Source organism: Podarcis tiliguerta, assembly GCF_965153285.1.
Source record: "Podarcis tiliguerta genome assembly, chromosome: 1".
NCBI classification, from domain to species: Eukaryota; Metazoa; Chordata; class Lepidosauria; order Squamata; family Lacertidae; genus Podarcis; species Podarcis tiliguerta.
Window position 1 is genome coordinate 34,797,661 of NC_139534.1, and position 13,340 is coordinate 34,811,000.

The 13,340-nt window shown below is 44.0% G+C and overlaps 2 long non-coding RNA genes across 2 annotated transcripts in view; one reads left to right on the forward strand and one right to left on the reverse strand.

The window, feature by feature from the left end:
* Positions 1 to 11,825, reverse strand: part of LOC310665434 — a 20,858-nt gene extending 9,033 nt beyond the window's left edge. Inside the window, exon 1 of the long non-coding RNA XR_014505474.1 lies at positions 11,707 to 11,825. This is a non-coding gene — a long non-coding RNA (uncharacterized lncRNA). The remainder of the gene's footprint in view (positions 1 to 11,706) is intronic.
* Positions 11,826 to 12,146: 321 nt separating this feature from the next.
* Positions 12,147 to 13,117, forward strand: LOC310665297. The gene is made up of 2 exons (XR_014505381.1): positions 12,147 to 12,237; positions 12,367 to 13,117. It is a non-coding gene; the product is annotated as an uncharacterized lncRNA (long non-coding RNA).
* The last annotated feature ends 223 nt before the right edge of the window (positions 13,118 to 13,340 follow it).

Sequence of the window (13,340 nt, forward strand, 5' to 3'; positions counted from 1 at the left end):
CAGATTTAAACTCCACATGCCATCAGCAATCTGAAACTTCCAGGTTTATCTGAGTACTGCAAGCTATTTGTAAAAAGGAGCTTTTTCAAAAACCAGAATTACACCATGTTGCAACTAGTAATTTTCCGTGAAATGCTTCGCATGTTTCCTCGGATGAAAGTTCAGTTGAATTTAGTAGGCTTACTTCCAGGCCCAGTTAATTTTGCTCAGGATTGCAGAGTGCCTGATTAGTTTTATATGGAAACCTTCCTATATAGAAACTCTGTACAAACCTTCCTGCGAAGAAAACTAATCTATGTGTGATATTATGGCTGTATTTTTAATTGAATGGGAATTGCCAGACATTTGCATGTCTGCCTCAGGTTCCTGTAGGAATGGATGGTTTGAGAGGGTGTGGCCTTGTCTGAGCATTTAACCCATTTCAGGAGGGTTTTAAGAGGGGTTACCGTTTTGATGTTATGTTACATATGCTTCAGGTTACATATGCTTCGGGTTACATACGCTTCAGGTTACAGACTCTGTTAACCCAGAAATAGTACCTCGGGTTAAGAACTTTGATTCAGGATGAGAACAGAAATCGTACTCTGGCGGAGCGGCGGCAGCAGGAGGCACCATTAGCTAAAGTGGTGCTTCTGGTTAAGAACAGTTTCAGGTTAAGTACGGACCTCCGGAACGGATTAAGTACATAACCAGAGGTACCATTGTAGAGTGATTCTAGCAGTTAATTTTTATCAGGAGGTAGCATAAACATTTTCTTATTATTGGCGCATTAGTATCATTCTTAGAAATATTATGACTGCTGTGGAAAATGTGTGCATTAACAGTGAAGAAAACATAAAACTAAAGAACAGCTGGTCCTCTCTTTTCCTTTTTTTATTTTACTAATAGCTTATGTGCAGCAGCAGTCACTGCAACTATTTGCATCAATAATATAAAAAGTTGGCTAGAAAAGGTTAGAAACCTATCATCATCATCAACCTTTTATTCGACCGTCAGTCAGAAAAAGGATCGTGTCAGTACACAGTTAAAACATAGAAAAAGATTTTTAAAACTTAGCCAACACTAAAATGGGCTAAACAGATAGCCCCATAAGAAACCTATCTTATTAGCGTAAAACTTTTTAATGCTGAAGATAGCTTTTGCCCAGGGATAATCTTTAGTGGGGGCTGGTGGTGGGTGGGAAAAGAATCATCCTCCCCACTCTCTTAGGTACAATACTTCTCATTCACCCTTGCATGTTTACACAGGAATAATTCTCCCCTCTTCCTTTCTCTTCCCCTGGTTCTGCAACCTACACTTCCTCTGTTTCTCACAAGCACCCTAGTACCCTGGTTGAGCCCGTGCTTGAATTGCACTTCTTTGCCTAATTTTCAGTGCCAGCTGACGGCCGTTCTCTTCCTCCAGGCTTTTGAATAGGTCTTCTGAATATATTGCTGGTAAGATGGCAGATGGGTCTGCTGATATGTTTTTCACTCCATTTTATTGTTATGTTCTTTTTTCTACTGTTGTGATCCTCCCCAGGAATCGCTTGTGACGAGGGATTGGGACACAAAACCCATTAAATAAAGTTGTTTACATTCTGTCTTTATGCTGCGTTCAGTCAATGATCAAGTCTATTCTTAAATTTCAGCCCCATTGCAAATGATTAAAATTTCACTCCTCCAGTTTCATAAACTAAAGCTGAGAAATGCTCAACTCTACTGATTAAGGTTGTTGTCTTTGTCCTTCTTCTAACGTAGCCAGACCAGGATGTCAGAACATCGCAAAATATTACTGTTGACCTCAGAGTTCAGATGCCTTTATATAGCATGAATATTTTTTTCAAATCATTATCTATACCTTTGTGGAAGGCAAGCAAAAAGCATGTTGGGGGAAGAGACTCAGGGATTGCTAGAGCTCAGAAGAGAAAATTCTTTGCAAGTAGTGGGAGCTGCTTGTGACAGACAACTACCCTCATATTTCTTACTTATTGCTTAATTTCAGCAATGTCCATTCAGTCATTGCTTCCTGCTGATGGAATATGCTGCCCTCAGATGTCTCTCTTGGGGGCTGTTGTGTTGTTTTACTGCTTTCTCATTCCTGTGTTTATCTACCAGCACAACTTGGGACTCTCAATGATTATGTCATTAAAATGACTATATTTCCTTTCTTCAGAGAACCAGAACGCTTGCACACATCTGGAATTCTGAGATCCAAACAAGCAGGGGCAAAGAATGTCCATGAAACATGAACAGGAGGGATATAAATATATATATCTACTTCACACGGGGCGGGGGTGAGGATAAAAGCACCTTGAGCAAACCATGAGCAAAAATTTGTCGATGGTGCATAAATTTACAACAAATGCAAAGCAGAAGCTCCATTACACTCAGGTTAGGCTTTTAGTATCATACTTCCCAAGGGACATTGAATGAAGATCGTGAATAAAGTGCTTTTTAATAATTAAAGGCAACATTCTGTAAAATGATGTAGTCAGTTGGATAAACAGTGGAAAGATGATTCTAGGAAACTTTACATCCCTTGTAGAACAGAGAGAAAACATACATGATATGACCACCAAGGGGTTTAGTTGTTGTTATACATAAGGAAAGTGTACTGATGGGCACGTTAGAACAAAACAGAAGTGTGATGCTTTGTTTGTCTGTTTAATATAGAAAACAAGGAATTATATGTTTTGGCGTTGGCACAGTTGAATGTTTTGGCAATCTTATCCTCGGAGACCCACCACAATCTCCCCTGGCCCTCTCCCATGTGTTGCTGGCCTAGAAAATACAAGCATATGCTGAATTTCAGATGCTGCAGTACATGCTAAGGATGTGTATATGTTCATGTAATAGCTACTGGTACATGTGGAGTTCTGCACAGAACACAGTTCAGCCCATGTCTAGAGTCATCATTGCATCTGTTTGCAGTAACATGTTAAGGCCAACTTCATACCCTTAGGGGAACAAGTCTTAGATGTTTTAAGAGTTGACCTAAAAGTATAACAATACAAATGCAAAAAGTGTATTTCTTAGTCCAGATATGCTTACCAGGGAGCTTGGCTACCCGAACGTCGCTGTTGTGTTGATCAACCCTACTGTGGCAAACCCAGGTTTGCGTTTGTGATGTTTTTCAAATAGCCCCAAAGCCAGCCTTTTTAGAGGTGCAGATGAATGTGTCTGTAAATAAAGTTCCCCTGTATAAACAGCTGGCTCACATCAGTATATTCTATATTTTCTGTGTTGCATATAAACCAGTTAACAAATCCAACACTTATGTGTGGAGTCTGTAGCCTGACTTTGTAGTCAAGGTCCAATGGACAACGCAATCTCATTAGATTGTGGATATTTACTGATAACAGATAAAATCAGGCGACTTGTTCATCCATTACATTTCTAAGCTGCCTTTCAGCTAAAAAAACAGACTCCCCAAAGGAAAACTCAGTAGCCTTGAGGCAGGGGGAAAGTGGGTTTGTGGTAACTTTGAAAACGACATTGTGAGCTGTTTCACAAGATGAATGCAGATAAGCAACTTGTGGGGAATGTGGGGAAGGTGTCCTACTTGATGATGCCTCTATCACAAATTAAAATGTGTGGCAGGAAAAAACAACAACATTTGCATTACTACAGACTATGGAAACACCATATAGTAGAAAATCTTAACACAGAGTAAGTGAGCTCATCCACACACCAGGCTTCACTGTGATTGCACTGTAAGCGGTTCCCACACTTCTGTTTGCATGTTTGAGTCAGACCACACAAACACACACAAACACACAATTTACAATGGATCAGAAGAATTTACAATTGGCTTGGAATTTTCTTAGAAGAAACAATGCCTTGGAGAGCAATATTGCATTTTTAAAGCAAGGGCCCCTAAACTGTGGCCCTCCAGATGCTGCTGAACCAATACCCCCCCGATCCTTGGCTATTGACCATACCAGTTGGTCCAACAACACCTGGCGGTTAGGCAACGCTGTGTTACAGGAAAACCAATCTGAATTCAACCTGTCCTTGCCTGCTCTAGCAAGAGGACCGTCTACATCCTATCTACCATAGTGACCAGCTATTGTGATTTATGTTTGCAAAGTTCTCTGGACAATGGAAGGAGCCTAATAAACAACATGTTTTAAGAAATGAAAGTCAGGGTTTCTCCTCCTCCATTTTTTCCACATGCAAAATTGCAGTGAACCACAGACATAGACCTTTGGAAAGCCACAAGCTGATTATTGGCTCCCATTTCAACATTCCCTACTCCAGGAGGCCACCTGGCTCAAGTTGCATTATTCCTTAATGATCCGTGACTTGATGTATCATCATCTTTAGCTCTCAGTCTGTGGGAGAATTCTGAAAACACGCAATGAAAATATGAGTTTCATTTATATAAAAATGGCCCGAGCACTTTTAAGAAAAGAAAAGGCAAATCTGTAGCACGAGGGAAAGCTGTTGATTACATGGGATAACACTGGCTCGAGATACACAGGCCACATCTACACCATATATTTAACGGTTTCCCCCCCAAAGGATCCTGGGAACTGTTTAGGGTGCCCAGAATTGTCGCTTGTTAAGGGTAAACTACACTTCCCAGGATTCTTTGGGGGAAGCCATGTGCTTTAAATGTATGGTGTGAATGTGACCACAAGTACAAATTGTGACCTCACATACTGAAAGGAGTTACTTCACAGACTTTTGATTCCCCCCCTATGATCAATAGATTCTGGCTATTTAGGTTCATCTATTCTTTGTGTCAGCCTCTTACTCTCTGTTGCCATTGATATGATACTGCCTTATACCAAGTCCATTGGCCCATATCCCCAGTGCTCTCTGCTTTTCACTGGAAGCCACTTTCAATAATCTCAGGATGAGTTCTTTCCTATTGCTGATATCAGAGATCCTTTCTACTAGAGATGCTAGGGATTCAACCACAAGCCGCTGAGCTATGGCCTCTCCCAATGATTTCAGTAACTAAATAGCCATCCATAGATGGAAAGGCAGTGTGTACATTTACTTAATAAAATAAAACATCACAGGCATTCCACTTTCTTCTGGAAAAGAAACCCTTAGAAAGTGTTTACAGTTTTGCAGAATTTGAAACAAATAGTGGACTGGGCCTGTGCAGAAGGGACAACCAACTATACTTGCCCCAAGTCATGGAAGGCTAAGCTGGCTGGAGGCCCCCACTAGGGACAGGCTGCTTATTTTGTTTGAGTTTATAACTTCATTCTAACAAGGCTATTGACCCGGGCCTCAGACCAGCTCCACATGGGCCTGTAGAGGGCAAAGACTTTTATCCTGGGATTTTTTTTCCCTCCCGGGCAGTACCTCAGGAGCAGAACATCTGCTCTGCATGCAGAAGGCAGAAGGTCCCTGACATCTTCAGCTAGGGCTGTGAAAGACTCCATGTCTGAAGCCCTTTAGAGTCCCTGCCAGTCACGGTAGACAATACTGAGCTAGATGGTCCAACGCATAGCTGTCAAGCGTCCCTTATTTGGCAGGACAGTCCCTTATCCCAGCGCCATGTCCCGCTGCTGTCCCTTATTGATGATGTCCCTTAAATTTCCTGGGTTTCAAAGGAAGCAGCTCCTCTCCCTCCCTCCCTGCCGGCCAGGGAGGAGGGAGGCTCCAACTGTGTTGCTTGGCTGCGTTGCTCACCCAATAAGGAGTCTAAGAACGACTGGGGGGTGGAGCTTGCATGCCTTGTGCCGATCAAATCGGCCGCGTTGCCTGGGGACTCGCCTTTGCTCAACGCTTCCCAGCGGAGAGGTGACAGTGGTTTTCCTTGCTGCATCCCCTTTGCTGGGTTGCTGCGCTGTGGGAACCACCGCTTGAGGCTTCGTTTGGCTGCTGGCTGGGCTTTCTGCCTTTGGCTCGGAGGGGATCAGAAGTCGAACATACCTGTGCTGGGAAAATCCCTTATTTTGGCTGCTGATCCCTTATTTTCGAGGCTGTTAGTCTCTTATTTTCAAATCTGTAAGTTGACAGCTATGGTCCAATGGTCTGACTTGGTATAAGGCGGCTTCCTCTGATTCTATTATTATTCTCCCCTGAAATGTCTGGTGAGCGTGTGAGCTGCCACAGGGTGGCAGTGCAGAACTTCAAGGGCTGGGGCTGACTGGATGGGGACTGCGGGTTTTGTACGTGCCTTTTCCAACCAAACTTCATAAATTCAGGAGTTTATTGAAGTTCTGGTTTCTTAGGCCTCATTTCTATGCTCGTTTCTCTAGGGAAATTTTACATCTTGATCATCTCAGCTGGCTGTAAAAGAGTCCCCAAGCACCAGCCACCAAGTCTGTGCCAAACCTAGATTCTCATGTAAGTGAATTCGAGGGGAAGTTGGGAGTTAGAGCGTGCAGCTGTTTTAACCTTATGCTATTCACCAGCTCCTTGTGCTTCGTAGCAGACCCTCCATTTTTTCAGAGACAGTCCTGGATTCACAGAAGCAATCCCTATTTCTGATTTGATCCCGGAATGTCCCACTTTTCCTTAGGATGTCCCTATTTTCATTGGATAAATGTTGGGTGGTATGATAGGACGCCCCTATTTGCATCAGAGAAATGCTGGAGGGTATGGACTTATGCAACCCCCCGAGCCAAGGAGATAAGTAACTATACAACCTTTAGAAGACTTCTGAAGGCAGCCTGGTATAGGGAAGCTTTTTAATATTTAATATTTCCACCTCTTTTTCCATCTCATTGCCATATATCCGGGTATTCCCTGACATTTTGCCGATTCGGCAAAATCCCCCCCTCCCATGCCATATTTTTACACCTGAAAACCAGGACATGTCAGGAATTTCCGTGACGTATGGCAAGCCTACCTAGAAGGGAATGTGGCTAAAAAAGGTCCCCCAACCCTGTTCTGTATTCCTGCAAACCTAAACTCATTGTCAAGATTTGCATGCCAAAACTTCACAGTTGCTCACGCAAAGAGCTGCTGACTCCTGCTTAAAAAACAAAACCCTTTTAATTCCTTTGTATGTACCTCTGGTTGCGAATGGGATCCGTTCTGGAGGCCCGTTCACAACCTGAAAAGAACGCAACCCGTGTCTGCGTGTGCGCGGGTTGTGATTCGCCGCTTCTGCGCATGCCGTCATTTTGTGCGTCTGCGCATGCGCGAGAGATGAAACCCGGAAGTAACCCTTTCCGGTGCTTCCGGGTCGCCGCAGGATGCAACCTGAAAACGCGCAACCTGAAGCAAACGTAACATGAGGTATGACTGTATCCACCAAACCCTGAAAGAGGAAGAGATATTGATAGGTTCAAGAGACTCCACAAATCGGAGCTCCATGAAACACATTAAAAACATTAACATAAGCTTTGGCTGCCTTTTGCAAAGAGGTGAAGGTGAGGTCAAGGCTCCCTAACACCTGCCGCCATAGCAGTATGTGCAGACTAAGCACCTAAGTAATTCCTATTGATCACCGGAGCTGCAGAATGAGACACCATGGGAACTTAATCAATTTTATGTCACTGATTCATTACACATTGATATTTTACCGGTGAGTTCTCATCCCTGCAATATCAATAGTAATAGAATACCAAAGCCCCTTGCTGCGCTAGCTCTTTTGTGTATATTTGCATGGATTTTCAGTCTAGGTCCATATCCGCTGTGGAAAGTGGAACCAACACCACATTTCAGCAGTGAATGAAGGCGTTATCAAACCACTCTTTTCAGCTGTACTTATGGATTTCTATAGACAATAATCTCCTAAGCACTGGCTGTAGAGCAGGAGCAATGTTTACTTTCCTCTTCAGCTGCAAACTGAACAGACTCTGCATCCATCATCTGAAGGAGCTTCTTTGTGTGCCTCCTCCACATGAGGTCTGGAGGGTCGCAACCTGAGAACGGGCCTTTTCGGTAGTGGCTCCCCATTTGTGGAATGCTCTCCCCAGGGAGGTTCGTCTGGCGTTTTCATTACATATTTTTAGGCTCCAGGCAAAAACATTCCTCTTTTACCAGGCCTTTCGCTGATTTAATATTCTACAGCCTTTTAAATGTGTCTGTGGGAAGGGGTATGTGTTATTGTTTTTTTCTGTTTTGTTCTACTTATTTTCATGATTTTATCCTGTATTTTACCTTGTTAACTGCCCTGAGATCTTATGATGAAGGGCAGTATATAAATCTAACAAATAAACAATAAATAATAAACCAATGGAGCTGAGGCAGTTTGCCTCAGATGACCCTATCCCTGCCTTATGAGTTTTTCCCTTATCAATAAAAAGAATGAGACAGTAAAATACTATTTTTTCTTAATTATCGTAACTATTGCTGCTTCCTTTTAGGGCCAGACTACAAAGTATGGGAGTTCTCGAATATTGTTTTTGTATTTATTGTATTTTCTTACATTTATATCCCATATTTTTTTCTGTCACAGAGCTGAAGGCAGCATAAAGTGAATTCCCAGGCATACTCCCATTCAGGCACCTACCCTTCTTCTACTTTGGCAATCACTTGTAGCCGAGTAAGATTGTCTTCTGTGAACACAGTCTTAACAGTGAGTCCATAAGTGACTGTGGAGGCCAATTCTGGATCCACACGTCCTTCCACAGTGGGGACATAGATTTCCGGACAGGAGTTGATCGTGGTGAAGTTTTGCCAAGCGTGCTTTCCTCTTGGCACGTTTCTCCCTTTCGTCCTGACCAGCCTAACTTCAGCAAGGCAGTGGCTTCATATGCCTTCAGACCATACCTTGGGATCTTACTTTCTCAAAAGTGGCTGTGGAAAGAGGGTTTCAACTGGGGGTGTGGTGCTTTGGGGAATTAAAACACTCCCTCTTGCTCTTTACCACAAATATAACCCTCTCACCTGCCAGCTGGATGCCATTAGCTGCATTGAAGGATGGAGCACTGGCTAGTAGCTGCATTGGGGAAGACCACAGGCATTCTTCTTTTTGGCCAACCTGGGGGTGATTTAAATTAGGGAAATGGTGTGGGAAGAATGGGTTAATTCACCCACCCACTGCTGCATGCAGTGCCACCGCCCTGATCAAATTTGCTTTGTCCGTTCAAACAATTTATAGGCTGCCTTTTAGGGCGACTGCCCTCAGAAGACGGCTTCCACATAAAATTAAAATATGGTTCTACATTAATGAACAATGAATACTTTACAAAAAACCATGAAAGTGCTAAGGTAAAGCGAAATGTGTCAGGAGATATGATCTTCCAAGTTACGTGTGTGGAGTTTGCTCCTTAATCTTATCCATTTTCCTCCCAGCCTCTGAGCCCCTTTTCCTCCCGTTTTTAAAAATCTTCATTGTGGGCCTTGGAGTAAGGATGGGCACTTTACTCATGTACAGCTCCTAGTGTGTTTCAGGTGTGTGTAATATTTTTTTAAAGGTGTTTATATACTGCTTAATTAAGGTAAAGGTAAAGGTATCCCTGCCCGTACGGGCCAGCGCTGTCCAAAGACACTTCCGGGTCACGTGGCCAGCATGACATCACTGCTCTGGCGAGCCAGAGCCGCACACGGAAATGCCGTTTACCTTCCCGCTAGTAAGCGGTCCCTATTTATCTACTTGCACCCGAGAGTGCTTTCGAACTGCTAGGTTGGCAGGCGCTGGGACTGAACAACGGGAGCGCACCCCGCAGCGGGGATTCGAACCGCCGACCTCTTGATCGGCAAGCCCTAGGTGCTGAGGCTTTAACCCACAGCGCCACCCGCGTCCCTGCTACTGCTTAATTACCAGTGAATAAAATAAATTATAATTAAATGTAACACCCCCCCAAAAAAACCACACCCTTAAAACTCGTAATTAAAAAAAAGGTCTTCGCTCAACAGGGAGGAGGCCTGTCTAATCTATTCAGGAGGGAGTTCCACAGAATTAGGCCCACAATACTGAATGCACAGTTCATGATGGGTACAAACTATGCTTCTATGATTCTATTTTCTTCACCATAGTATTTTCACCACACCATACAATTCAGACTGAACAGAAAGTGTCTTTACACAGAACCATTATCTATCAGATGTACTGACTATCCCGTAGGGATGTGTGTAGCAAGTAGCTCTTTTACTGCTGTGTCATCTGAATCCTTTTGGTTGCTAATCTGCTTCGTCTCTTTAGATGCTGACTCAGCATTCCTCATTGCCTGCTGTGAAGATCCTCCCATCTTGCAGGAGGTATATCTCAGCAGTGGGTAAGAAAAGGAGGATTATATATTTGGAGATTAATCCCAGGAAGCTTATCGCAGCAAAATTCACTTTGCAATGCACAGGTTTGGGTCATCAGAGCCAACATTGTTGTGCCGTGTTTCTCACATATATATGAGACTATGGATCTATAACCACAGAATGAAATTTTGCGTCTTTAACTGTGTAAGAGCTCTTTGGAACAGATGGAGATTTCCTGCCCACTCCTTGCTTACTGTGATCCTTATAGTATGTAGCTAAGTAACAGAGTGAAAAATCGGAGGAAAGGGGGCATGCACCCACAGCGATCAAAATAATTTATGTCACACGGAGAAATCCAAGTAGACCTTCTCAGCATGCATCAAAATGAATCCATTATCCCAGTCAATCCTGAGTAATGACTACTAATTTGGGAAGCAGGTGCAGCTCTGCCCTGAGTTTTGATTCACTCTCCCGTCCAAATCGAAGTTCTTGAAGACATTTCTGAAAAGAACAGCATAGCATTTCACCTGCCTTCTGAAACACTGAGAAAACTCTTGTGCCCACTTCTCTCACTTAGATATTAACAGGATATTTCTGTTGTCAAGACTGGGAGGTTGGAGATCCCCTCTTGTGTCTCCTCTTCCCTTAAATCATGGTGTAAAGCAGGCATAGGCAAACTCGGCTGTGATGGCCTGGGAATCGGATTCAGAGGCTTAACCTGAGGAATCCCAGCCTGCACAGGAGTCCCTGCCTTCAGGCTTGAACCTGAAGGGCCCTCACCTGTGCTGGATCCTCAGGAGCAGACACCAGCTGAATCTGCTCTGGCCCCTGAGGGGATGGAGGACCCATTGCCTGCAGGTGCTCTATCCTCAGCCCCATCAGAGGAAGCTGAGGATGCCTCTGGGTCCTGTAACCCTCCAGCCTCTCCTGAGCTGCAGAGGCTCAGGGTAGAGAGGCGGAGGGAACTAAGTTCTCGCAGGAGGAGTGCTCGCCTCCAGGCCAGGAGAGACGAGTCACCTGTGGACCGGGACCACCCTATGCCTCGGGGCAGATAAAAGCCAGCCCACCCAGTCCCTGGTTGTGGGAGCAACATTGTTGGCAACCTGTTCCTGCCGGCACCCTGTCCTGCTCTTTGGCCAGAGTTCCTGACCACACCTGACTCCTTGCCTTGGACCCCGCTTCAGCCTTGATGGACAACCTCCGTACCACACCCTTGACCTTGGACTGGACTTGGACCACGCTGCACGGCAACCCCCTGGGATCAGCACATCGGCTCTACAGGTGTTTTGGGACTACAATTCCCATGATCCCTAGCTAACAGGACCAGTGGTCAGGGATGATGGGAACTGTAGTTCCAAAACATCTGGAGGGCCGAGTTGGCCTGTGCCTGGTGTAAAGCAAGCTCTGCTGACTTTTAGCAGGGAAATGGCAAGGCTGCCCTCTTTTGCGGGCCCCTGTTCCTATGTCACATCCACACCACACATTTAAAGCATTCTTCTACCACTTCAACATATGTTCCACCTTTTTTTCATCCCAAATCTGGGAAACCTCTCCCACCATGCTGCCCCTGCTGCCCCCCGCCCTCCCAGGCTGCATCGGCCCACCACTCCCTTACCTAGGTTGGTTCTCCCCTGCTGCCACCACTGTGAGGCTGAGGCTTCCTTTGCCAGGCCCGCCACGGCCACCGGCAAACTTCTGGAAGTTGGCAGTGCGTTTCCGAAAGTTGGTGTCATGCTTCCTGAAGTACTCCAGGAGCTACGGTGGACCTCAGAGGAGGTCTTGCCATGGTGACGGAGGAAGCGGGACACTCAGGATTGACACCAGAAGCTGGATGTCCATCTGGGATGTCCCACTCAAAGCGGGATGATTGGCAGTTATGCTCCGATAGTCATGGCTTCCACCAAAGCATGCTGGGAATGGTAGTCTGTTAGGGGTGCTGAGAGTTGTTGGAGACTGCTGACAGAGCTACAGTTTCTGGCACTCTTAAACTACATTCCCCAGGGTTCTTTGAACAAAGACTTGAAGCTGCAGAAGAGTGCTTTAAATATGGTGCGCGGATGTGACAGGAGAAAAGTTTCCTTCCACTTAGAAGCTGTTTTGCTTGCTGCGTTTATGTGTGTCTGTCTGCTGTTAAAGGGAGGGGCAGGTCTGTCTATTTCCTTTATATATATATATATATATATATATATATATATATATATATATATATATGTTTTTTTTAATAAGATGTAAAAGTATGTTTAATTACTGTTGAAAACGATATGTTAAAAAAAAGGTCTGTCTATTTCCAGTTCATATCAGTTTCATGTGCATTCATTCCTAAGTCCATTTTTGTCCATTTTAATGCCATTAATTAGCATAAAAACAGATCTGCATGGGGTTTTTTATATTTAAATACGCGTTTTCTCACAAGAGAGGCAGTTCCAAACATTTTAAAGTGTTTCTAAACACCCCTACACAGAGGTTGCTACAAACTATTTCTTTCATGTTTCAATAATGCTATATTCATCATTTTCTTGACTCTATTGACATGTGGCACCTCTGGCTCAGTGTGGGTAATTGAGAGTTATGTAGCTGTCAGCTTTCTTATGGGTACATGGAAAATGATTTTGCTTACGTTGAATTGCTGCCTACTAGTTTGTTAACGCTATGTATTATGCATGTAAATGTTGACATATTTAAGAATGATTTCTGCATTAGTTATGGCCTTGGGTGCTATTGTGAGCTTACATTAGATAGCTGTGGCTTCTTACATACAGTGGTACCTCGGGTTACAGACGCTTCAGGTTACATACGCTTCAGGTTACAGACTCCGCTAACCCAGAAATACTGCTTCGGGTTAAGAAGTTTGCTTCAGGATGAGAACAGAAATCGTGCTCCGGTGGCATGGTGGCAGCAGGAGGCCCCATTAGCTAAAGTGGTGCTTCAGATTAAGAACAGTTTCAGGTTAAGAATGGACCTCCAGAACAAATTAAGTACTTAACCCGAGGTACCACTGTATTTTGTAATCTATAAAACCAGGATTTTTTTAAAAAATATTACTTATTCAGAGTATGATCCTGCTAGCACTTTGTCTGTGTCTCTGTTTGAGAAAAGGTGATGAGGAACGTGGCTACATACATTTAAAACACATGACTTCCTCCAAAGAATTCTGGGAACTGTAGTTTGTTAATGGTGCTGGGAATTCTAGCTTTCTGATGAATAAACTACAGTTCCCAGGATTCTTTGAGGGCAGCTGTGTTCTTTACA